The sequence below is a fragment of the Bos grunniens genome, chromosome 18, assembly GCF_055505025.1.
Source record: "Bos grunniens cultivar Pamir isolate PY7600 chromosome 18, Bosgru_T2T1.0, whole genome shotgun sequence".
NCBI lineage: Eukaryota > Metazoa > Chordata > Mammalia > Artiodactyla > Bovidae > Bos > Bos grunniens.
The window spans coordinates 33,691,120-33,715,096 of record NC_141182.1 but is presented as its reverse complement, the minus strand read 5'-3'; the positions used below and the strand labels follow the sequence as shown (position 1 = coordinate 33,715,096).

At 43.8% G+C, this 23,977-nt stretch overlaps 1 protein-coding gene across 42 annotated transcripts in view; it reads left to right on the top strand.

The window, feature by feature from the left end:
• The window catches only part of LOC147353366 (uncharacterized), a 478,153-nt gene that overhangs the window by 253,226 nt on the left and 200,950 nt on the right, over nucleotides 1-23,977 (top strand). Inside the window, exon 7 of one of the 42 annotated variants that reach the window (XR_015145062.1) lies at nucleotides 2,636-3,128. The exons of 39 other annotated variants lie outside the window; for them this stretch is intronic. The gene's annotated coding sequence lies outside the window, so the exon portion shown is untranslated. Of the gene's footprint in view, nucleotides 1-127; nucleotides 337-357; nucleotides 2,130-2,635; nucleotides 3,129-23,977 lie in introns of those variants that run through there. 2 more of the 42 variants (XR_015145089.1, XR_015145090.1) reach the window with 2 other exon arrangements.

The following is a 23,977-nucleotide window of genomic DNA, read 5'->3' as shown; positions in this document are numbered from 1 at the left end:
AAATGGGGGTGGTCTGCCCTGAGCGCAGGTGGTAGTGGGGGTGTGTTGTCGATAGGAAATAGGAAAGTAGTAACACAATTTCCATTTTAAAATTAAAAACAATTTTTTTTTTATTTGGCTGTGCCAGGCCTTAGTTGCAGCACTTTGGTTGTGGCGTATGGGATCTGGCTGCCTGTGGCTGTTCAGTCACCGGGTCGTGTCCTACTTTCTGCGCCTCCTGGACTGCAGCAGGCCAGGCCTCCCCGGCCCTCTCCATCTCCCAGAGTTCGCCAAGTTTGTGTCCATTGCATCGGTGATGCCATCCAGCCATCTCATCCTCTCACGCTCTCTTCTCCTTCTGCCCTCAATCTTTTCCAGCCTCAGGGACTTTTCCAGTGAGTCACCTATTCGCGTCAGGCGTCAAATGACCAAATACTGAAGCTTCAGCTTCAGGACCAGTCCTTCCAGTGATTATTCAGGGTTGATCTCCCTTAAGATTGACTGGTTTGATCTCCTTGTTGTCCAAAGGACTCTCAGGAGTCTTCTCCAGCACCACAGTTTGAAGACATCAATCCTTTGGCTTTCTGCTTTCTTTACGGTCCAGCTCTCACAACCATATATGTTCACTGGGAAGACCATAGCCTTAACTATCCCTAGTTCCCTGACCAGGGATCATACCCAGGCCCCCTGCCTTGGGAGTGCAGAGTCTTAGCCATTGGACCGCCAGGGAAGTCCCAAAGTTCCTTTTTAAACAATGCCTGTAGTAAAATACTGTTGCCCCTCTGGGAAGATGCTGCCCCGTGCTGCCCCACCCTCCCTTGTCTGGAGTTTCTATCTATTGCATATTAAATGCATGTGTTTATGCTTCCCCCTCCCCCACACACACTTGTGTCTTGAATTTAGTCATTCTCAGGACAACTTAACCAAAGGTATTTCACATGACTGCACATCTTATTTTTTATTCATTTTACTCAGAAATTGCCAAACCTCAGAGCTAAATTATATATGACAGAGGAAAGTCATCATTTAGTTGTTGTTTTGAAAAGAGGAGGCCCGGTCACCTCTGGTTAGAGCCTTCCTCTTCCTTCCCAAATCTCTTCAGTTCCTCCGTCCAACTTCCAGGGCTGGTTCCTCCCAGAAAACATCCAGATATGAGTTAGGAATCAAGGTAGGCAACCCCTAACCGCAGGAGATGTGTGTGTGTGGCTGGGTCTGTTGCTTTTATGATTTCAGGTCCGTTTCTGAAGTGGTACCCCATCCCTTGGCGTCTTTATATGAGGTAGCTGCTTGTGTAATTGCTGTAATGTGTGAGTAGCTATTTTATATAAACAAAGAGAATTGGTTGGTTGTGCTAAAAAAAAAAAATGGCAACATAAAGCAGAATTCCTTTTTTCAATGGATGACATCTGTCTTCATATAGCATCAAAAAGTCTAAACCCTTAGCATGAATCATTAAGCTTTCCCAGAAAATATTTTACGTTGGAATTTTACAAAGTAACTTCCTCAACCTAGATCTCCGAAGGTAGAAGAGATAGATGATGGTGTGTACATTGCATGGGTTATCTTGCAATTATTAAAATGAAGGCTTTGATGGTCATGTAATAAAATGGAGCTTTTTGATCATATTAAGTGAACAAAAAGAAGCAAAATGCTCTATAATACATGTGCTAAGTCACTTCAGTCATGTCCAACTTATAGACTGTAGCCCGCCAGGCTTCTCTGCCCATGGGATTCTCCAGGCCAGAGTACTGGAGTAGGTTAGCTGTTTCCTCCTCCAGGAGATCATCCTGACCCGGGGATAGAACCCGCATCGCTTCTGTCTGCTGCATTGGCAGGCATGTTCTTTACCACTAATGCTACCTTGGAAGCCCCATGTAATACATATTGAAAGGTTTAACTGCAAAAGGCAAACACATCAAATTATATCTAATAATATGTAAAATTTGGCACACTCACACAAGAATGCCCTTGGAAAGGGCCCTTTCCTGTGGAGCGAGTGGTAGGTCTTTTATCTGCTCTGTCCACATTGGGTATCGGAAGCTTAAACCTGTATCTTGCATTAGTTTAGGCCTGACTTGGATTTCTGTAGTTAATGGGTTGTATGAAGTCTGAGGGTGAAGGGTGGGATGTATTAATAATTTAGGATATAACAATGGCACTCAACGAGGGGTTAGTGTGGTGGAACCCAATCTGAGATGGAAACTTGATGGAGATTTCTAGATGGTTAACATAGCCATAATTCAGATAACCTTTCAATATATTGAAGCAGGACCTTAATAAAAAGCCACAATGTCTTCTTAGTAGGATATGGTAAAATGTCTAGCTTGTGTTTACTATGAGAATCATCTTTCTGCTCAGATGACTCATTTTTGCCAGCCACGTTCTCTCCCTGTGCCCTTCTGGACACATTATAGACTTGCCCCAAGACAACACTTCTGTGGGTCAGGCCCGTAATTGGCAGCTGCAGACTTTTCCAGTTTCTGTTATTAGTGTCTGTTCAATTGGTAGAATGTGAATAACCAAGTTATTGTAAAGCCACATGAAAGGCATCCTGCTCTCCTCCGTGCCCCACCATGTGCAGCCACACCTCTGCTTTGTTCTGTGAGGCTTCTTCTGGTTTTTGGTCCCTCATCTGACTTCTCTTTGTTTGCCCTAGGACACTGAGCTGTGGAGGGGTTTTGGTAGCAGCAATTATTTTTCAAACTGGGAAGATATGAATGATAAAGGGACTGTGTCAGCTGCGGGGCTGTAGATTCCATGCCTTTTCCTAAACACTATGATTCAACCCTCCCACTGGAGTCTGCCTGGTGGGTCACTTCACGCCCAGAGCCATGAAGCTCCACGTGGAACAAGGGGTCTGGAAGGACACATATGGAGATGTTACTAGTGACTGCATTTCAGTCTTGGGGTTACGGGAATATTTTCTTCCCTTGTTTTCCAAATGTCCTTTGATGACTTTGATGAAAAAGAAAAGACTATTTTGTTTTTTTTTTTTTAACCATAGTAGTCTTGCTGTTTTTTAATGTGCATGTCAAACTGCTTGATATCATGTGAACTAATTCTGTTAATTCAACATTTTTTATTGTCACACATGAGAAATGGAAATACTGAAATTAATAAAGAAGAATAATTTAAAATTTCCTTTAAAATCATTACTATGTGCTGGATGCTGGTAGGAAAATCTTTCTAATTTAAAACTTTGAGAAACATATTTGTGAACTAAAATAAATAGAATAAATAGAAAGGAATGGAGATTATTGTCCATGGTATTATAAAATATGTGGGTATGGTTCATCCCAACCTTTATTTAATCACTTGTTTATTCATTGAACATTTTATGTGAACTTGGCCATTGGACGCACTGATGACCCAAGTACAAAGTCCCTGTCCTCAGGGAGCTTACAGTCTAGGTAAATTTTCTATCAGAATGTATTCTTGTCCTACTCTTTGCAACCCCATGGACTGAAGTCCACCAGGCTCCTCTGTCCATGGAATTTTCCAGACAAGAATACTGGAGTGGGTTGCCATTCCCTTCTCCAGATTCTAGGATTAACAAATACTAAAAATAAAAGTGGAGAAAAAGAAAACTGATAGATTACAGAACTATATTTTGCATGCATGGGAATATGTAGGATAAAACTTTATTTTCCTCTTTACCCAATACCCACACACACACACACACACCTACACACCTATAGTGTCATCCTGTCTTTACCTGGCTCACAGACCCAGGATTTATACAGTCATAAAAATAGTTAGTCATTTATTTAAAGCACTTGTTCTTAAAAGGAGCATTTGACTCCCCTACATCTTGTTCACTCCCAGTGGTATCTACTCATGGACGGTTATTAAATAAATGAAAGCAGTCAGTGAGGTCAATCAGGCACCCTTATATCCGAGGGGCCATCACTCCTACAAGGAAAGGGCTGTATTGGGGCAGAGATAAGAAAGCCCTGGCAGCAATGCATACAATAAAGGTGCATTTCATTGAGTCATTGGTTTAAAGTATCAGAGAATCCAACAGATGGATTAGTAGATTATCTCACTTCAGTCTGCCAGGACCTCAATGGAAGAACACTTATTACAGACTAGCCATTCCAGGTGGCATCACTCAAGAACTTTTATTAATATATATATATATATTTATATATGTCTTACATATATAAAGACATACATATATGTCTTACATATATATATATATATGTAAGACAAAGGGGTGGTTGGGAATACTGCCGAACAAAGAAACAACTTCATCTTGAGAATGATCTGTTGTGTAAGTAGGATGTGGAGGGCACATATAGAATGTTTGGTAAAACACAGGAAGTTGGGACCCCAAAGCACCATTGGAAAGCCTTCTTGGGAACAACTACAACACAGTCTGATATGGGAACAATGGAGTGAGTAATGTCAGAATAAGTTCCAAGGAAGCTAACACTCAGCTGCCCATGGTGAAGACAGACATACATGATTAGAAAGTAAAATCCAAGCTGAGTAGGAAAAATCTGAAAACATGTCCCCAGACCAGATCCTTGCTTCCCTCTCTCCCTCCCCACCCCCCATCCTTCCTTTTCTTTCCTTCAAGACTGTGTATCAAACAGCTGACATATATCAGAGAAATACAAAGCAAAAGATGAGGTAAGGACAGAGAGACAGGACGGGTATAACTCATACACGGTTTTAGATATTTCTAAAGATTAAAAGCGAGCAATTGAGAGAAAACAATCATCAAGGGTGTAATTAGATACAATTTTCTGAAGCTGAAAGGATCTAAATATGGAGATCAAAAATCCCCACTGTATTGTTTAAAAAGATAAAGAAAGATCTACACCTAGAAGAGCAGAGTAAATGCCAGGAAATGAAACAACTTAGTCAGTGTTTCCACAGAAAAGCGTGTGACCCAAGAGTGCTCTGCCTAAATGGCCACTTATGGGTGAAGGGAAAGAAAAACCCTAAACTTCAAAAAAAAGAAAAGAAAAACTCTATAGACAAACACAAAACAAAACAAAAACCATACTGAAATTGAAAAACTTCCAAAATGCATTACCAGTAAAATCTTATTTGAGGAAAAAAGAGCTTGAATACAATCTATACTCAACAAGTAACTGACTTGAAATTAGTGACTCAAAAATGGGAAAACCATGGCATTAAGAGTGATTGTGAGAAAAGAAAACAATATAAGGTCAAAAGCTACAAATAGCCTTCCAATTTGAATGTATGTTCCAATGTAATTCTCAAAAAAGATGGTCTCAATTATGCTACTTACACAGTACTAGTAGAAAATGATATTAGAAAGGGGACATGAAAAACAAACTCATTCAATTGCTCGTCTTACAAGAGTATGAGAGTTGACATTAAATCTTACATGTCAGACGAAAATATGATCTAAATATATAAAAGTCAACCAAGGCAAAACTTATGAAAGGGTGAGTTCCTCCCAAACTCCAGGGGAAAAATAAGCCAAATATAGCCAAAAATAAAGAGAGCAAGTGATAACAGGATTGATATAAAACAAGATGGCCGAGTCGGTCATGTGCTAACTATTCATGTGTGTGTCATTACCTCATTGCATCCTCTTTTACAGATGGATAAACTGAGGAACAGTCACTTTAAACACCTACAAAGTGCTTGGATTAGATCTCTTGATAGATAGTAACTGGGACACATATTAACTTGCCATGTCAGAGTCATATAGTGACTTGACTCTTGGCATCTCCCGTGGCAGGCAAAGCCCTCATCTTAACCTGCCTTGGACAGAAGATACTATCTAAAATCTGTAATATGAGCTTCTCATATTTTATCCCCATATAACATCTCCACTGTTGAGAATATGGAAAAAGATGGCAGAAGGAAGAAAAATATATGGAGAGTCCCTGACGGATAATACTGTTACTGTAAAGAAATGGTGAGATTTTACCTAGGGGTAACCTATTATTTGCCTCTCATTTTACCTATGTTCTCAGAGTGCTGAGCTGACTCTATAGCCTAGAGGCATGCTCGCTTAACCAAGACATTCCAACCCATAGCCAGGAGTGAAATCAAGGGCTGACAGTTCACAGCTCTGCCTCCCAGAGGCAATCGCACAAGGGAGCTGGGTGTAGAGACTGCTGATGAAAGGAGTCTGTCGGCAATTTTTGGATCCTTTTAAAAGATCCTGTATGATTAACAATATTTTCCAAAAATTGAGAAGACTGAATTTCTCCTATTGTGTTCAACAGTAAAATCCCATTCAGGACTACATTAAACTAAAAGAAAGGAATGTGAAAAAATCGGTTGCAAAATACTACTGAGGGAATGCAAAAACAAAGAAAGCAGAGCTGACAACCTTGGTTTCCAACAAACTTTATTCCAGGCCAAATAATATTAAAGGAGACAAAGAGTGTCATTTTACAATCTACAGTACAGATAAAATAGTCATGAAAATTTATTTGCCGAATGACACAGCATCAAAATATATAAAGCTAAGAATGTTAGAAATAAAATGGGAAATTTACAGGAACACGTTTGTTTGGGGAGCTGGTAACATACTTCTTTTACTCAAGGCAGATAAAATAGAGTAAAATCACTAAGTACATAGACAAATTTAAATAAAACAGTAACACTATTCCTGTATTAAAATTAAAATGCTTAAGTTTCACCAGAAATTTTATAAAATTGTGTCTTATTCTAAGCCACAACTATAAGCACAATAATTAAATAAAAATAAATAAGCAGATGTTTTGTAAGGTCAACTCTCCAAGTTTAAGGCCAGATAAATACAAATCAAAAATAAAAAGAAATAATGAACATTAAAATTTCTCTCTAAATAATTTTGGGTTGATGAATAGTAGGAAGTCAGTTGCTAATTACTTAGAAAATAAAGGTAAGACTATGCCATTGTAAACCCATGTTTCATTGCCAAAGCTTTAATCCAAGGCAAATTCATATGGTAAATCAGTTCCTAATTTAATAAGAAGTGAGAAAAATAAGTTAATGAGTCTCTTTAAGATGTTAGACTGAGAACTCAAAACTAACCTAGGGAGAGGAGGTAAATGCAAATGATGGACATAAGAACAAAAATAAAATACTTATAAATAGAAGAAATAAATCATTGTAGGAAATGGTATTCAATCCTTCTCCCCAACACCCACCACTTCCCCCCATCACATAATACTGAAAGTAAATAAAATAGATACCTAGGTCAACTTCTGGTAATCTTATTAAAAAAAAAAAAAAAGAATCACCATTCACCCTTAAGGAAAATTAGAAATACTGGATAATGTCAAATATAGAGAACGTTTAAAAATAAGAAAATGCCGTTAGGGTGTACCACTTGAGGTAAACACATTGATAAAAATATTGATAAAATCAATTATTTAGAGAAGAAATAGAATTAACTGAAACTGGCTCAAGGAAAAAAAAAAGCCCAGCTAATTAACTACATAGATGAGTAACCACAGAAGAAAATGAACGTGTACTGTTTTAATGTGGCAGACAGTTTCATCGATGGGCACTCTCAAACTATTGAAGATCAGGTAATTTCTATGATTTATAAATTCTTCCAGAGCACAGACAAAATATGAATATGTACTTCTAAGCAATACCACAGACTATACAGGTCTGATATACCTTTCTACCTTTTGACAATGCAAGAAGACAAGGTAGCAAATCAACATACATTTAAGAGAGGACTGTAGGGACATACGCTACGGAGTTTATGGAATGGATTGAGATGTAACAGTCTTAAAACCAAACAGGCCCTATAGTTTGGAAAATCTAGAGAAAGCGCTCAATCTATCAAGTTCTCTCCTGTTCTTTATCACACGTACGTATTCCAATGCACACACATATTTATGTATTCTCTCTTGCATGCACACACACCTGCAAACACAGAGCTTTGAGACTCACCCTCACTGTCTACCTTTCACTGGAAGCCCCAGGAGTTCCTCTGATGAGAACAGCAGGTAACCATCCACAACATTATGGGAAATTTATTATAAACATGCGTGTTCCAGAACCCTGCTCAGTGCTCAGGTTTCCATTAACTTCTCTACCGCTTTATTGTTTCATCACTCAGTCATGTCTGACTCTTTGTGACCCCATGGACTGTAGCCTACTAGGCTCCTCTGTCTGTGGAATTTTCCAGGCAAGAATACTAGAGTGGGTTGCCATTTCCTTCTCCAGGGGATCTTTCCAACCCAGGGATTGAACCCACATTTCCTGCACTGGTAGGTGGATTCTTTACCACTGAGCCATGAAGGAGGCCCCTACTTGCTTTTAAAGATTTAGAAATGTAACCTAGAGAGCTGCAGAAATAAAAGTGGTGGCCGGAGAAATGTGTCATTCTGGATTATTTATTTGTGCGTGAAAAAGTGGTGCAACTCACGGCAGGGAGCCTGCTTGTTGGAGTAGAAGAAAATTAAACTTGAAACCAATGAATGAAGAGCTGTGGCCAGTATTCCAGGAAACCTGGGTGGTGACTACTGATGCTCTTGACCTTGGCTCCTAAAAAGAGTAGGTTTAGTTTTTTATTCCTCCCAGTTTGGGGTGAGCAAATAAACAAATAAATAATTAAAAAAATCACTGTGGGGGCCTTTGCTTAAGAGGAAAGAAACATTGTTCTAGAGGACTCAAAGAAAAAGTGTATCTCTAAAGATTAAATTTTCTAAGATAAGTCTAAAATATAAGAAGTCTAAGGCAAGTCCTAGAAACAGTCAACCTCTGTGAAATAGAATCGAGGTGGTACGACAAAGGCAAGAGATTAAGATGAATGCAGAGGGGCAAAGAGAGTCCCTTGGGGTCAGAACAGAGGACTGGAAATCTCAAAATGTTGTGGTAGAATTTTAAATTTGCATTGGAGGCAACAAAAAACAGCTGACATCACAGTATAAGCTGTGACATCCCTGGAGTCAATTGTGTGGACTGGAAATGAGAGAAGACACATTGTAATCTGCCATATGGTCTCACTGAGGGATTTGGAACATATTTTAATTTACGTTTTGGTAATTTAGGATTCTAATTTTAATTTCCCATTTTGTTTTTTCACTCTGCTCTAATCAGATGATTCTTTTAGAAGCTACTGGGTATATGTAGACTGTGTAGACTTCGGCTTCCATGCAAAGTTACCCCAACCTGCTGCATAGTTCTTGGGTCATTCTTAAAATTTTTCTTCTTTGTCATCCTCTAACTAGACCCCCAATGTCCATAATTTCCTTCTGAGTTAGATCTGCCTCTCTTCCATCCCCTCCAGGCTTTACTTTTAAACATATATGTCTTCTAATCAACTGTGCACTAGAAAAGCAACTAACCCGTTTTATTAGAAGTATATGAAAAATTAATTGCCAATAGATGTTAAATTTTTTTAATGGTGCTGCCTGAAGTCATGAAGAATTCTTCTTTGAGAGTCAGTTAAGAGACCATTATGATCATTATTTTAACTCCTCAGTATTTTTTTTTTTTCATGGTTCTTTGGTAATTATTCACTCTCATTCTACATAGCAGATTGATTTAATTATTTAGGTGTTTTGTATATAAAATCATTTTAATGAGTATTGATTGAAGTGCACATTTGTACAACTGCGTTGGAGTATCTATAGAATAAGGCCATTGGGTTTCTTTTGGAGTAATTCACAAAGATGGGGTGTCTGTTGTTTTAACAGAACTAGGAGCTGTTTGTCTCAGTTGTAGGAATCGTTGGAAGGATTAGAGATGAAGATTAATGTAGGACATTTCTTTAACATCCCTGGGAGCTGGGATGAGCCCTCCCTCCCAGCCCCAGCTGTTCTGGAATTCAGGGAAAGCCTCAGCTTGTACTTTGTCCCAAGCTTCCTTTTCTAGAGTTGAATACAGCTGCCGGGCTGCCAAGGGACCATGTCTCACGCAAGTTGTCTGCGTGGCTTGAGGTTTAGTTTGCAGTTGTCTGCGTGGCTTGAGGTTTAGTTTGTGTAGTTACAGTGGAAGGAGTAGGATGGCCTCTGTGTAGGAAGCATGGGTTACTGCAATGGAGCTGCCTCCTCAAGCCAGGTTGCCTGACTCTATACTGAGGGCTTCTCAGCTGAGGTTCCAGTCATCTTGCTCTCTAGAGTTCTGTGGGGTGCACTGGAAATCTCCCTGTGGAACAGTCAGTTACTCACTTGCTCTCTGACAGCTCAAGGACTAGAAGATCCCTCTGGGTATTTTCTGTAGTTCCCATTGAGCTAAATAGGGATTCTAAATTTTAAACAAAACAGCCTGAACTATTGGATAGCAGGAAGGGCTGAAGTTGTTCTGGGAACCATGTATTGTAGCTCCTTGGTTTAGTGGTTTACTGAGGACTACCATTGGGCTGGCATCGCTGACTTTATTTGCAAAATAGAGAAAGGGGAGAAAGAGAAGAGAGATAAACCAAAATCCGAGGATCACCTTTCTCTTGAGAAATTTGGATATATGGATCCACCGTGTCAATATGCCCCCCTGAGTAGGAGAGAAAGAACTTTTATTTTCAGGACCGAGCCGAAGACTGAACAAAAAGTAAACCAAAACAGACAGACAAACAGAACTAGAGCTTTTCTCTCTGGGGACTGTGAAGAAGGGAAAGTCAAACTAACTCCCGAGTCATGAATCCTGGCTCAAGTCACATGGAGTTAGGATTTTAACTGAGGAGGGATTTTGGGAAACTATGAGTTCAAGCCACCACTGTGAAGAAAGACACATGCAAACGCGTTGACAAACAGCTCTCACTGGTAATTACATTTTTCTCAGCCTGACCTAGAGTGGAGTCAGGATTCACCGCTAGCCTCACACTGCCTTGGTCTTCTCCACTCCCCTACCTCTCCCGTAAGTAATAGTGATCATGTTCTAGCTTCTCTTTCTTCTAGTTTCGACTTCCCTTTCTCAGTCCTAGGGGCTGGGGCAGACTTTAGACAGTGGATCGGTCCTGAGTGCAGTTCAGGTGTGGACAGAAAGATTCATGAAGTGAAATTGCTCTCAAGGTCCTGGAAGGCCAAGACAAAGTGACTGCCCCGGGTAAGAACAGGTTGAGACATGAGCATAGAAGCCTGGCCTGAGCAGGAAATGGATGGCACACTTGTACTGCATCCTTGATGGAGAAGGGAGAGAGATGCTGTGCTGAGAGCAGGACCCAGCCAGCTTGAGGAAGCTCTGCAGAAGTACCTGATCTTCTTCTCCCTCTCCTGAGTTTCCTGCAGGGTCTCTCCACTGCTGCTGCTGTCACTTCAGTCGTGTCCGACTCTGTGCGACCCCAAAGACGGCAGCCCACCAGGCTCTGCTGTCCCTGGGATTCTCCAGGCAAGAACACTGGGGTGGGTTGCCATTTCCTTCTCCAATGCATGAAAAGGAAAAGTGAAAGTGAAGTCGCTCAGTCGTGTCCGACTCTTCGAGACCCCAGGGTCTCCACTGGCCACATCCAAAGAGATGCCAGAAAGCACGGGCGTCCCTGGTGCAGTCCTAAGTGGTCCTTCCTCCAGGATGAGGGCAGGAGAGGAGACGGAGAGGCAGGGGCTTGGAGGTAGTGGTTGTTGTCATTCAGTCGCTCAGTCGTGTCCGACTCTTTGTGACCCCGTGGACGGTAGCCTGCCAGGCTCCTCTGTTCATGGAACTCTCCAGGCAAGAATACTGGAGTGCATTGCCATTTCCTTCTCCAGAGGATCTTTCTGACCCAGGGATTGAACTTGCGTCTCCTGCATTGGAGGCAGATTTCTTTACTGCTATGCCACCGGGGACTTGGAGGTTGCACAGCTCAAAAGTGGAGATGTGTGGAAGTCTGGAGAAGTCCTATGACTTTGACCCAACTGCTGTCTCCCTGTGCCATGGCACCCATCAGTCGCGGGGAATGTCAGTGTGAGAGGGAAGGCATGGGAGCTGAGTTCCCTTTCCTGCCCTGTCCACTGGACAGATGAGCCCGATGCCATGCTGCCTCCCATGGGACAGGACAGTGATTTCTAACAGAAAGCTCTCCCCAGATAACACACCAGTCCGTGGGCTAAGAGATGTCTCAGGCTCAGGAGAGCACAGAAGCACGTTTGGCAGGATCGTTGATAGCCATGTCCCCATCACTGGACTAAAAGAATAAGAGCAGCTCATGAAAGCCCTTCTGGTTATGGTGCGCATGCCAGAAAATGCAGTGATGTCTTTCATCATTTGGTTTTAGTAGAGGTTGTTTTCAGATGGAAGCAATCTGTCTTTCCTATGTCTGGGAAGAGTGGTTATTAACTATGTAGAAACTGTCTCTAACAGTGGGTCAATTAATTACTGCATTTTAGAGCTGCTCCTTGAAAAACAGCAATTAATTTCACTGCGTTTCTGGGTATTTCTTCTCTACACCTTATCCATTTGCAATCACTGTTATTCTCAGCAGATACGGAGACTTGATTATTTCTGAGGGCTTTACAAGAGATCATATTCCATTTTTTTTTAATGAATGCAGGGAGAGAATTGGGTTTTAATTATCGCCGACACCTTTTCACTGTTAGAAATAGGCTTAAGAAGACAGAAAATGGGAAGAATTCATACTGAGAGTTGGGACATACTCAGAAAGACTATTTATCCAAACAAATCTTAAGTGAAAAATGCTACCTGATCTGCAAAACAGAATCCAAACACAACGTGGGGTATTTCTGTTTACTGATTAATATTATTTGTATTGTTCTGGTCTATCTAATGGGTTGCTGCTGCTGCTAAGTCGCTTCAATCATGTCCAACTCTGTGTGACCCCATAGACGGCAGCCTACCAGGCTCCCCCATCCCTGGGATTCTCCAGGCAAGAACACTGGAGTGGGTTGCCATTTCCTTCTCCAGTGCATGAAAGTGAAAAGTGAAAGTGAAGTCGCTTAGTCATGTCCAACTCTTTGCGACCCCTTGGACTGTAGCCCACCAGGCTCCTCTGTCCATGGGATTTTCCAGGCAAGAGTACTGGAGTGGGGTGCCATTGCCTTCTCCGATCTAATGGGTTAGTTTTTCTATAAGTTTTTTTTTTTTTTTTCTGGGTGAGAAAAATGAAAGGGACTATTCTCACCTCTTCCTTAACCTTTTAACTCAGCTTCAGCTGCATTATCTTTGACTGGGTTGGAGCCTGCTGCCCTCCTGTTTAGTTTCTCAAAAAAACTACAGAGGGCTTGACTGGCTTTTCTCCAAAGGGCAGTTAGCAATCATTTTTCATGGCCATGTATCACCTGGCTGTGGGAAGTGGCTACATCTGGGTTTAGGATACACGTTGGGCACTTCACGCTGACCTTGCCTGACCTTCTGAGGATGTGTGCTTTCAAGCCATTCTCATAGATAGAAACCGAGGTCTCTCAGCCTCAGCACTTTTAACGTTTGGGGCTGGCGGATTCTTTGTGCACTGGAGAATGTTTGGCAGCATCCCTGGCCTCTACCCACTAGATGCCAGCAGCAGCTCTCTCCCCTCAGCTGCGAGCATCCAAACTGTCCCCAGACGTTGCTGAATGTCCCCTGGCGGGCAAAATCAACTCTAATTGAGAGCCACTGGTATAAACCCAGCTATTTATGTTTACAGAGATAGATGACAGCTAGACTGTAGATAAATATACACGAGCATGTGTATTTATAGCTTAATAATATGAGAGTTGTGGGTTTTTTTTGAAAAATTTTGTATCTTAGGCTCAAGAAATAGAATCAATCTATAGATAGATATAGATATGGATATGGGTATGGATATATAAGAAGAGTTTTTTTAATAGGAATTGGCTTATTTGATTATGGAGGCTGAGAAATTCCACAGTCTGCCATCTGCAAGCCAGAGAAACACGAAAGCTGATGGTATAATTCACTTTCAGTGCAAAGGCCTGAGAACTAGGGGTACCGATGTCCGAGGGCAGGAGAAGATGGATGTCCCAGCTCACCAAGCAGAGCAGATTCTCTCTTCCTCCACCTTTTCGTTCTAGTCAGGCTCTCCATGGGCTGGATGATGCCCACCCACATCCATGAGAATAATCTGTGGGTTCAAATATTAATCTCTCTTGGAAACACTCTCATAGACACACTGAGAAATAGTGTTTTACCAGCTATCTGGGCATCGTGTAGCCCTGACAGGTGGACATGTGCAATTACCCATCATGCCTTGTGGTGTACATCAAGGGACATGTGGATTTCAGTCCAATCTTTGGCAAAAGCAAGCTCTGGGATCCTCCTTCCTCATCTCTGGATCCTAACAATGTTGACCCCGTAGGTTTTGGTGGAAAATACGTGAGCTTGCCAAGTGCTTGTTACTGAGCCCAGGATGCAGCAGGGGCCCCAGAAAAGCTATTTCTGCCCACATGCAGAAGCTGTTCCATCAATAAATAGATGGATAGCTGTGGTGGAGACTGAAGAGTCACCCCCACATGGACAAATATTTCTGCCCTTTTTGCTCTGTGTCAGCTGGAAGAGATGTCAGTCTCTGTTTCATGTGTATCACTTCACAGGAAATGGCTTTTCTTTAAAAAGTACGTGTGTGAGCAACATACACATGCTCGTTGCAAAGCTTCAAACACCACAGTTAAAGCTCGCGTCTCTCTAAGGCCACCCCCATCCCCGGGAGCAACCGCAGGCATGAGATTGAGGTATTTCCTTCTCATGTTTCTATGTCACTGTCCGTTTATGTGTGTGACAGAACATGTTTTAGTCTTACACACTGCTCTGTTGCCTTTTTCCTGCATATACTGTTAGTATACAGACTAGGCTCATTCATTTTAATTGTTATTTGGGCAATCCACAGTATAAGGTCTTCCATTTTTTTCAAATTTGGGGTTACTACCGTCAATCCGGCTGTGAATAGATTACATCTCATTGGGCATTTATGTACAGTAGTTACCAAGAAGTAAAATTGTTGAAACAGAGATAATATGCGTATTTTAAATTTTAACAGAAAAGGCCAGGTTGTCCTCCATAGTGGCTGGAGCATTTTATATTACCAGCATTCAGCAGCATCAAACCTTCGGTTTTTTTGCCATTCAGATGGAAACAAGCAAACAGGTATTGTTTTAATTTACATTCTACCGATTACTGCCCAGAACGGTATATTTTCTTATGTGTGTTGCCTTTTTTTTTTCCCTTTTGAGATTTGTTATTCCTTTCTCATGCCTGCCTTTGTATTGGATTGTCGTCTTTTTCCTATCGATTGTATGACTATTTTGTGTATGTTCTGCATCTTAATTCTTTGTTATACACATTGCACTAGAAAAGACTTCAAGACCCCGCACAGTAAGCATTTCAGAGGGCATCAGGTTAAAAAGCTGCTGTCGGGGATAGTTAGTGAGCTTGCTCAGCTGGGCTGTGATCCTGTCTCTCAGTCCCTGCTCTCCCAGTTACAGCCATGATGTGGGCTCTGCTCAGCTGCAGATGTCTCCCCGAACCTTCTAGATCTCCTGCATCCTGGGCCATCCCCCACCACCCTGCCTCTGTGCTCAGAGCCCGAGGCCTGCCCCTGCCCCAGGCCAGCACAGCAGTGAGCCTCACAACCCTCCTTTCCTCCAAGCAGCATTCCCAGTGTGCATCCTATGCCATCTGCGGAATATTGATAACCATGTGAGCAAACAAGACTCAAGACAGAAGTCTGCAAGATACTCAGCTGAAGCAAAGTCAATACCTATTCTCATTGCAAGCCAGTTTTTCCTCTCAATGCCTTTGCTCTGCTACCCTGCATGGTATCCTTCCAGGAGGGGGTGAGTCAGCAGCATTGCCCCCATGCCTTTGATAAGACAGGGCTTCTTCTCTAAGCCCACCTCACCACAGAGGGTGGTTCAAGGCATTTTGCTGTGGTTCATGCAACAAGGATACGGCATGAAAGCTGTCACAGGCTCTCCCTGGAATGGGTTTGTGTGTGTGGGTATGTGTGTGTGGGGGGGGGATATGTGTATGTGTGTGTTCATTCCATGCAGTGTGCTAGTCCTATTTCCTTTGTGATCTTTGGGTATCTCCCCCCACATACAGGGCATTGCATGCAGTAATAGTTTCATGACAGCAGCTAAATGTTGGGTGTGCTATGCTAAGTCGCTCAGTTGTGTCTGACTCTTTGCAACCCCATGGACTGTAGCCCACCAGGCTCCTCTGTCCATGGGGATTCTCCAGGCAAGAATACTGGAGTGGGTTGCCATGCCCTCCTCCAGGGGATCTTCCCAACCCAGGGATTGAATCCAGGTCTCCTGCATTGCAGGCTGATTCTTTACTGTCCGAGCCACCAGGGAAGCCCATGATATTGTTGGTACCAGCAGAATAAATGTGGGAAGTTGGGGTGGAGCTCCCAGGATGGTGCTGATGACAAGTTTGCAGGCTTGGGTTTGATGAGCTGGATGACTTTGGAGCATTTACTCAGTCTCCATGGGTGGGAGTTTGCCTACTCTCCATTGAGAATGTTAATATCTGATTGTCTGGAGATTGAGGAAAGTCAAATGAGATAATGGATGCGCTGGCCTAAAGCTGGTGCTTGGATGTGTTCTCACAGCAATGTGTTTGCAGTTTGCATCTTGACGCAGTGTGATGTGTCTGGGAAACTCAGAATCTCGAGTGTTCTCTGATGTCCCCAATCCATTCCTTTTTTTCAGAGAGACATGTAGCACTTATTATGGAAATAATTTGGGGGCAGGAGAATATAGTGGTACTCATCCTTTCTCATGGTTCTTCCTGTGGCCTCCCATAAGTTTCCTGATTTTTTTTTTCACTCTGCTGAAGCAACAGCTCTTCACACTTGGTGTTTTTTTCCATCATTTGCAGAACCAGCCCATCGCACCCTCTTGAGGTACCCACCCCCACCAGTGTGCATCATCACCTCTGCAGAGATCTGAGTCCCAACTCTGTGGGGCCCCTCCCCAGAGCTTCCTAATTCCAACCTCTTCTCTTTGTTTTCTCAGCCCCAGGGGGCGGTAGCTACGCCTACAACTGGTTGAACTCTGATGCCCTAAGGTTCTCTTTTTACCCTCTGAAGTACCTAGTTATCACCTTTATTTCTACTGAAGAGTTCTTTATACTAAGTTCTTTCTGTTCACATAACTGGATTGGGTTCTGTCTTCAAACTGGAGTCTCACAGATGAAAGAAGGATGAACGGAAGTAAAGAAGGAAGGGATGGGCTCAAGGGAAGGCTGGGCATTGCTGATCCTCTAATTCCATGTCTTGTGTTCATCCCTGGAGCTCTTGACTGGCTGAGTCACACCCTTCCTTCTGATGGAAATCCAAACACTCAGTGCGCAAGGCTTCCCTCAAACACAGTAACCCATTTACCATAGATTAGCTGGTTAATCATGATGTGTCTCTTGTTTTCTCCTGGGATTGGCTGCTCAAATGTGTTTTTCTTCAAGGTGTTTTCTTCAAGGAAAGCCATCCATAATTCATTAACATGTTCTGGTGATGTTGATTGGTGTTACGACGATTATTACACTGTTGTATTAGGTTATAGGTATTAACATTGTCTCTTTTATGGGAAACCAGTAATGAGCCGCATACACTTCCAATAGACTCAATAGAGCCCATGAGCTTGATGTTTGGAGCCTGCTTATTTCATGAACTCAGATAGAGCCTGAGGACTTTTCTAGTGATGGACTCAGGAGTGTGTGCTCTGAAATCAGACAGCTTGGCTCTGCCTTCTATTTGCTGTGGGGCTCTGGGCAATTCACTTAGCTTTCCTGCAGTCAGCATCCCCAGCTCTGAACTGGTGTCAGTGATGATCTTGATACTAACAGTATTGTTACTTCCTCATAGATTGTTGGCAGATTAAATAAGATCAGCGAGCTTAACATACTATCTTAGGGCACCCAATATCTATCATTGCTTCAAATAAACAGTTCCAGACACAATATTTTTGAGCCCCAAAGAACTTCTTTCTGTTCCAGCCCCAACTTTGAAGCTGGTTTCTCTCACCAGGTACTCATTTAAACAAAGAAGTGGATAGACTTTATTTTTGTGTGCCAGAGTGGTCTAGAATAGTGCCTGGCCTTTAGTAGGTACTTCATAATGCTTACTGAATGAATGAGTCCATTGGCAAGCTCCGGGCTTTGAGATCATAGCGATTGAGAATGAATCTATCATCTAACACTGCATAGGCTAGATAAGATACTGATTCTCCATGGTCCTCATGTTTCTCATCTATAACTGGGGACAATAAATACCCATCAAACTATTATTGTTGTTGATGTTCAGTCGATCAGTAGTGTCTGACTCTATGTAATCCCATGGACTGTAGCATGCCAGGCTTCCCTGTCCTTCACCATCTACCAGAGTTTGCTCAAACTCATGTCCATTGAGTCAGTGATGCCATCCAACCATCTAATTCTCTGTTGCCCCCTTCTCCTGTCCTCAATCTTTCCCAGCATCAGGGTCTTTTCCAATGAGTCAGCTCTTCGTATTAGGTGGCCAAAGTATTAGAACTTCAGCTTCAGCATCAGTCCTTCCAATGAATATTCAGGGTTGATTTCCTTTAGGATTGACTGGTTTGATCTTCTTGCTGTCCAAGGGACTCTCAAGAGTCTTTTGCAGCACCACAGTTCAAAAGTATCAATTCTTATAGTTGTTCCCCAATGAGAAACCCTGGGAAGCTTGTTAAATAAGATGCCTATTCCCAGGTGTGGTCAGGAAATGCTGAGTCAGTAAGTCTGGGATAGGCTCTGATGCTTATGTTCCAACAAGCTTCCTAGGATGGGGGGAGGGTGTCATGTGGGTGCCCCGAGGACCATACTCTGAGAAACATGGCATTGCAAGTTCAATGTAAGACTTTAATGTTGCTGCACATGGAATACTCCTGGCTGGTGTCCAGTTCGTTTTAACACCTTCCTTTTCATAAATTGAGGATCCTTTGTGGTGGGGTGCCTTCTGGAGTTTATGTCAAGACATTTGGGCTTCAGTGTCAGACCTGCTGAGAAGACAGCTGTGAGAGATAAGGTAACTTACTTAACTTTTCTGGGTGTCTCTTTTTACCTCATTCATAATACAGACTTGAAGGGATCTTTTTGAGAGTATCACATGAGAAACTGTATAAGAAAAACACTTTGCAAACCATAAAAGGTCTTTCAAATGTTATGTTTTCAGTTTATGGGTTTATTTTCTTGTTTACGATGAGCCCCTAAATCCATATCCTTAATCCTAAACCAGAAGTGATTTTTTTTTTTCAAATAGAAAGTCATTTATAAGGTGAATTGGAATCAAGTTAACCCAGGGGACTACTCATAAGCCACAAAGCCAGAGTTGAGAGTAGACTCAGGTGTCAGTGGCCAGCCTAGTGGTGAGGTGACTGATACAGGGCCTGAGGACTGAACAGGGGGTAAGTTGAGGTCTGGCCTGTGATGCTGCCCAGGGCTCCTCCTCCTGTCACTGCCAGAGGCCCCAGCCTGGTCCATGCTGCTCGCTCCCCGTGTTCTAGTCTCCATCTACATCTCTCTCTCCTCCTCTTCTGCCCTCTACAGGGTGGGGTCAGGGAGAATCCCGCACCTTTCCTGTTGCCCCCTCCATTTCTCTCATTATGATGAGAAAAGGCCATATTTCTGGAACTCGGACCCTGGCAACTGTCTGATTGAACAAGACCTGATGATGGGGAGAGTCAGCATGTTTCTGAGTCAGACAGACTTAAACTGGAATCTGTGCCCTGTGAGTTTTCTATCTCTGATACATCCAGACAGCCTCTGACTCTCATTCTCTTCCTTACCCCGTGGATGGTAGCCCCCCAGGCTCCTCGGTCCATGAGATTCTCCAGGCAAGAATACTGGAGTGGGTTGCCGTGCCTTTTTCCAGGGGATCTTCCCAACCCAGGGATTGAACCTGGGTCTCCTGGATTGCAGGGAGATTCTTTACCATCTGAGCCACTAGGGAAGCCCAAAGATAAGTTCCTTTCTCAATTGACGTGATGAAGAAATGGGAATAAGGAGTGGAAGAAAGAGGCGTTAATCCATCACCTACTGTGCATCTGGCCCTCTGGCTGTGATACCTCGTGTGGTCCTCTGAGGCCAGTGCTGTTGGGTTATCAGCAGCATCATCCTGTTCAAGCCAGGTGTCAGGAGAGCTGGGAGGTTTGCCCCTTCCCCTGACCAGGGTCTCCCCAGCACCTGGGACCTGGCACATATGCTGTCATACTCTCTCCATTTGGAAGGAAATGGATCCTACCAGCAGGAAAGTATCAGCAATTTGCCCAAAGCTGCATGGCCTGGAAATGGCAGAGCAGGAGCTCCACCCCAGCCTGCCTGCTTCTGAAGCCCTGATACCGGCATGCCCTTACGTGTGGGTGGCCCAGCTCTTGGGTCAGGGACAGGCTGGGTGCCTCTGCCACACCCTGGACCCCTGGGACCTGTGTTCTCAGGGACTGCTCCTGTCTGCCTTAGATCTTTCCTTTCCCCCTCACCATCTCCCAGACTCACCATCACCTCATTAAAATGCAGTTGCGCGATTCATCAACCTCATAGGAGAAAACAGTTAGATAAAATAGAGACAAATAGTAGTATTTGCAAAGACGAGTAGTCCTGAGCTTCCCACCTTCTCCAGGGGCTAAATGCACACTTGGAGCCATGCCACCCTAACCATCAGGAATCCCCCCAAGGGTAGAGTGGGTTTTTTTCTTTTTTTTCCTCTTCTGTCTCTTACATGATCTTTGATCTTTACATTTCGCCCACCATCATGAAAGCTAATGGCATCATTTTCATGCATGGACACGGGCCTGCCAGCTGACAGTGGTTAGCAATTCTTATTACAAATATATCTTCTAATTCCCGAGCTAGAATTGTAAAGCTTTTCTATAGTGACACTGAACCAAAATATCGAAATTGCTCAAGCCTTTAAAGAAAGCAGCAGCAAAAGGTTGCGGAACGCCTTTTAAGTAATGCTGCAGCCAGGCTCCCCGGAATACAGAGCGGATGCCTGCCTGAGTTTTCCTGTCACCTCAGATCACCCGGGAACTCAGACTCAAAACTTCCAGCGCCTATGGCAGGAGTTGAGCAGAGAGAAAGAGAAAGAAGATGGGTGTGTGTGTTGGGTGGAGGGTGAGGAGAGAGGGAGAGGAATCTCTTTGAAAAGAAGCTCTGGCACAGGTTTTCATCATTGCCGCGCTCTGAACGAGGAGGGGTCACTGGGGGTTGCAATAGAAGGCTGAAACAGGATATGTCTATCAGGTGCCACCTGTAAGCCTTTGGCTGGAGGAATCCGCTTCCCTATTTTCAAGCCATGTCCATTTGGAGTCTGCTCCAGACACAGTCCACCATTCACATTCCTGATGGGACACCTCTTCATTTCTTCCCCCCAGCCCTAGGTGAGCCAGGCTGTACAGTCTTTGATGTTCCACTACCTACTGGGCTTCTCTCTGTCACAGACAAGCAAGTATAGACAAGTGGGAAACCTTCTGGCTTTGCAATTGATCTGAGTTTCTGTCTTGGGCCTGTGACTTAGGATATAGGCAAACCATCGAACCTCTTAAAGCTTTTATTAATTCACCATTAAATGGGGTTCATGATATTCACTGTGTGGAATTGTTGTGTGGGTTAGATGAAATAATATTCGCATCTGCATGAAAGACGGGGCTTACTGTCTCTTTTTGGCTCTCTTCACGTGTGATTTGGGGTGGCTGTCTTCTTTAGAAGATGGGCTTCCCTGGGAGACCATCTGGCTCCACAGCTCTGAGGATGCCTCTGGAATTCGGCTTCTCTTCTGATCTCTCAGCTCTGTGGATCCCTGTGTACTGGCTTCTTTCTGCAGACTGGCCTTCTCCCTGGGGTTAGGAAGATGAAAGGTGGCAACCCTCAAGTAGAACCATGTCCTCATGGCTTACCATTCAACAGGGGCAGGCTGCAGTGGAAGGGAGGGACCTTTTCCCCCATGAGATCCCCATGTTAATCTCCAGGAAGGCTGGCTGGTCATCTGGGTCACAATTTCCACCCACAGATCCCACGTGGGTGCTAGAATAGTACATGCCTAGAGTACCAGATGGTGCTAGTTGTAAAGAACCTACCTGCCAATGCAGGAGACATAAGAACTACAGGTTTGAACCCTAGGTCAGGAAGATCCTCTGGAGGAGGTCATGGCAACCCACTGCAGTATTCTTGCCTGGAGAATCCCATGGACAGAGGAGCCTGGTGAATTACAGTCCATGGGGTCACGAAGAGTCAGACATTACTGAAATGATTTAGCATGCTTGCACACACTGCCTCCACCCTCATGTTCTGGAGTGGGCAACTGGGTGCCTGTTCCCCAAGGACCCCTGGGCCAGGGACAGTTAATCAATAGAAGCACACTGCTGGTACCAAGAAAATGGGAGGATCCCTGGGAAGTGAGAACAACTAGATGTGTGTTGCAATGCCAAACTCTACTTTATAAATCAATCAACAAGCAAATGCATGATTGTGGAGTTTTGAGCAAAGAGCCCTGGCTTACGAATAGGGTAAATTAAGTTCAAGTCCCAATGCTCTGTTAACTCGGGTGACCTTGTATATTTAGACCTTGCCTCTCTGGGACTGCGGCCCTGGGCTACGGACTTTTCTGGTTGAATCAGAAGATCTCCAAGGCCCCTTCCAATGTTGCATGTCTATTATCTGTCCCCTGCTGCTTTTTAAGAAAGAATTGTAAGTTAATTGGAACACGGCCCTTTCTACAGGCTCTGGAGAAAACCATATAGAGATCTATAGGTTAAACAGGGTAATGACAGGTTTTCCCTGACTTAGGGGAAGTGTAATTCAGAAAGTGAAAAATAAGTAAGACTGGCCGTCGTATTTAGGACACTGCTGAGTGTTCTTCAGGGAAAACCACAGGCATAGGCATTCTGCAGGCTGACCAGGGGAGGGCCAGCTTGTCTGGCAGGAGGGCTGGGCTGGGCTGGAAGGACAAGGACAGCACAGGGAAAGCACATCACTATCACCATTCCCAGGATTAGGCACAATTTATTGGGTGATCACGTAGCCTTCCACTGAAGAGGTGAGCAAGCAGAGGCTCTGAAAGGGGAAGGGACTTGGCCTTTGTCTCCCAGCCAGGACTGGGGTCAGAGAGCCCCTGGGCTGAGTTCCTCAGGCTCCATGGAAAGGTCTGAGCCGTATCTGCCATGTGCTGGCCCTGGGTCAGGGATTGGGCCCACTTGAACATGAAGCCCAGAGCCTAGGGGTCCTACCTCCCCTTCCCTATCCCTCCTCCCTCTTCCTGCTCATACCTCCCAGCACATCTGACACAGGACTCCAGATGCCAGTTGTTGTTCAGTCACTCAGTAGTGTCTGACTCTTTGTGACCCCATGGACTGCAGCACACCAGGCTTCCCTGTCCTTCACCATCTCCCAGAGTTTGTTCAGACTCATGTCTCTTGAGTCACTGATGCCATCCAGCCATCTCATCCTCTGTCATCCCCTTTTCCTCCTGCTCTCAATCTTTCCCAGCATCAGGGTCTTTTCCAATGAGTCAGCTCTTCACATCAGATGGCCAAAGTAATGGAGTTTCAGCTTCAGCATCAGTCCTTCCAATGATATTCAGGGTTGATTTCCTTCAGGTTTGACTGATTTTATCTCTTTGTTGTCCAAGGGACTTTCAAACATCTTCTGTAACACCACAGTTTGAGAGCTGTGAGAGCTCTATAATGTAAGAACTTGAGTGGTACTTAATCCAGCAGAAGGCAGCTGTTCACGGCTCAGGCTGCAGCCAGAGGACCCAGTGGTCAAGGCTCCTGGGGAGAGCTGGGCCTGTGCTGCCAGAGCTCTGGGCACTGCTTGCCTTTCTCGGACCAGCTTTCATAACTGCTGGCCATTTCCACCAGCCTTTGTTTCTCTCTGCATCTATGTCTGCCTCTCTCTGACATTTTTGTTTTCCTTTGGTTCTTTTGCCCCTTATGATGCCATTTGCTTTTGAGTTTCTTTTTTCTCTTTCTGCCTCTCAACTCCTTTCCCATCTGCATCTGCCTTGCCCTCTTTTTCCTCTCCTGCCGCATCTTTCTCTGTCTGGGATCTCTGTCTTCCTCTCTCTGCTGCCATCCCTGGCCCCTGCCCTCTGCTTCTTCCTTTGCAGAGCTCAGCTGGCTCCATGCAGAGCCCAGCACCCTCCCTAGCTCAGCCCCATCTACCCTGGAGCTCTACATCCTGGGGACTT